This window comes from Meleagris gallopavo, chromosome 8 (genome assembly GCF_000146605.3).
Source record: "Meleagris gallopavo isolate NT-WF06-2002-E0010 breed Aviagen turkey brand Nicholas breeding stock chromosome 8, Turkey_5.1, whole genome shotgun sequence".
In the NCBI taxonomy this organism is placed as follows: Eukaryota; Metazoa; Chordata; class Aves; order Galliformes; family Phasianidae; genus Meleagris; species Meleagris gallopavo.
Genome location: NC_015018.2, coordinates 17207696 through 17210393, shown reverse-complemented (window position 1 = coordinate 17210393; position 2698 = coordinate 17207696).

The window sequence follows — 2698 nt, the reverse complement described above, 5'->3', positions numbered from 1 at the left end:
ACTTCTGAAAACATTTTACCCACAGAAAAAAATATCATAAAATTTTTACCCAGGTTAGTGCCATGGTATGTCACTATCATGAGTTATCAAGAAGAGAGAACTAAATCTAAATGTATATTGAATTTCACATCATGACTAAGTATGTGTCCAGTTTATAGTAAGCTATAAACTACTCATGAACAAACACTAATGTGAATTTAACAGATGCTTCATACAAATGCTTGAAAAATCGGATCCTAATAATCATGTATAGTTCAGAATATTTCCTCATAATCTGTTGATGTGTTTTAGAAATTGTTCTATATTAATGACAGATATGCATATGGTTTAGAAGTGAATGAATATAGCATACACATTATCTCCCTTAAAGCTGGCCATGTTGCTTTTGAGCGTATTTTTTGGACAAAGTAACCTATTGCTTGCTTTAAGAGTAGTCACAATCCATTCCAAACAAAAATGTTTACTCTCAGCTCTGCAGAAGTTGTACAGAAATAATAAGCTGTGATTATAGATACCAAGTACACAACGTCAGCCTCTAAATGATTTTCAGCTTTGTGTCATCTTGTCTTTAGCCTTCCAAAGCTACTAGAAGTCTTGTGCAAGTTCCATGGACCTGTGGAAATCATTGTGGATGCCACTGAAGACCATCTGTCAGCTTGTGCAAGAATGTAAATGCACAATTTCCTCCTTTGCTTTGCAATTGCTTTTATATTAATGTTTGCAGATGTTTCTTTGTGAACATAAGGAATGTGCTTGTGATCAAGATAATCTACACTTAAACTGGTGGATTAATGAGTCCTACTGTGCTCTTTGGTCTGGATACCTTCAACTGTTTGTTGTACTTATCCCACCCTTTTTTACTCCACCCAAGGCCTTGGTTTCCACATGAGAGAAGCTAGGGACTTCAGTCAGGAGAAAGCCACCCAAGATGAGCCCCCACTGCTCAATACAATCTCAGCCAATTTCATCAGTATATTGAGGAGGCAGACCTCAAACACATATCCCCAGCTCAATTGAGAAATTGCAGATCCAACTGCCATTTCAGGCTTATTACCGATGCTAAGTTTATATGTAAGCAAGCCTTTACCCCTGAGAAATAATCTTTCATTGTTACTGCTGCCAGGCTGTTTTCTTGAAACACTTCATGTCTTGTATTTTGGCCCACCTCTGCAATCCACAAAGCCTTTCAGTAACTTTCTAATGGTCTGACTCTGCCTTAAACACTTTCACTCAGTCTTTCAGAGCCCACTAGAAGGTATCTGGCTCCTCTCGCTGCAGTAAATGCACAAAGCAGAGCAGTGGGACTGCCAGAATGACAGAGCACCAGTAACTGTAACTACTGCTGTAACTACTCCTTATGGCCATGCAAGAAAGAGATTGTCCCCTTGACTGATTTCAGAAGCCCTCTGCCCTGCCCTGCAAGTCTTAGGGAACCTGAGCAGCAAAAGCACAGATCTTAGTGCCAAATGTAAGTAGAACAGAGTTCAAGCATGCCTGTAAATGCGGGCACCAGGCAGCTCAGCTCTATGTAATCTGACATGTTTGCTTCTCAGCATGCAGGTCAGGCCCTGATGATAAATATGATTATTGATACCTCTGCATTGCTTATTTATTTTTGAAGTTCTGAGGAAAACCACAACTGATCTTTCTTGTTTCTGTCTTCTCTCTAACCTTTACAATCAATCCAGCTAAATTCTTCTCTAGAAGGGATTTTAGAACTGAAATGCTTTTTGTGTGCCTGACAATATTTAGGTTGCACCTTCTACAAAGCAGGTTTGTATTGTGCTCTTTGTAGCCCTGTCTGCTCAGAAAACTGTTTGTGTGTCTCAAATAAACAACTGCCTCTAAGGAATATTCCATATAGGTTTTATTTCCTAATGGACACTAATTCTCACAGGGTCCCCAGACTGAAGCTGCCTGATGGAAAGACCCTGCAGTATCACAACACATAGAGCACGTAAACCCCACATTCTCTCATGCGCTGGTAGGCAAACCTGCATTATCCACCAAGAGCTTGTTGGGCTCCGTTCTGTATTTCAGTGGATATGGAAAGTAAGGAAAGGCAAGTTTGCTGGGTTTCGGAATACTGCAGAGGAAGGGACTACGGCAAAACACTAAAAGCCTTAGAGAATAACTTTAGATTAATCCCATATGTGGGGCTTGCTCAAGACCCTGTTGTGAAACCAGCCCGAACAAATATTTTTCCACATGGAATATTTTTTGATTTTCTGCTTTATCATCAACACATAAAAATTCTTGAAACTCTTCAAAGGTTGAAGGATTGACCCAGCTCAGTAATGCTTATAAAGTCACTGAAAAGAATGTAGTGATGCTTTTCTTTTAGATGTTCTTCCGGCCCTAATCCAGCCATCTCCCTCAGGTATTTGGATGCGGTCATCGAAATCAATAGATGGGAACGTGGAGATCTCGGTGCTTTGTCTTATTTCAAAAGATCACCCCGTGCTCTGCTTCCTCACCGCATGCAGTTCAATGCAACAAATAAAGCAACTCCACGTGGTACTAGCGAGGGCTGCCCTAGACTGACTGTTTGAGTGAAGGACTTCGTTCCCAGCAGGGAGCATACGATACGATGTTACTGTTGTACTTCTTCTTGTTGATTCACTTGTAATAAAGAACACGCGAGATGCAGCGCTATGAGGATGCTTCGCAGGGGTTCGAGGCGGCCGTGACCGCAGCC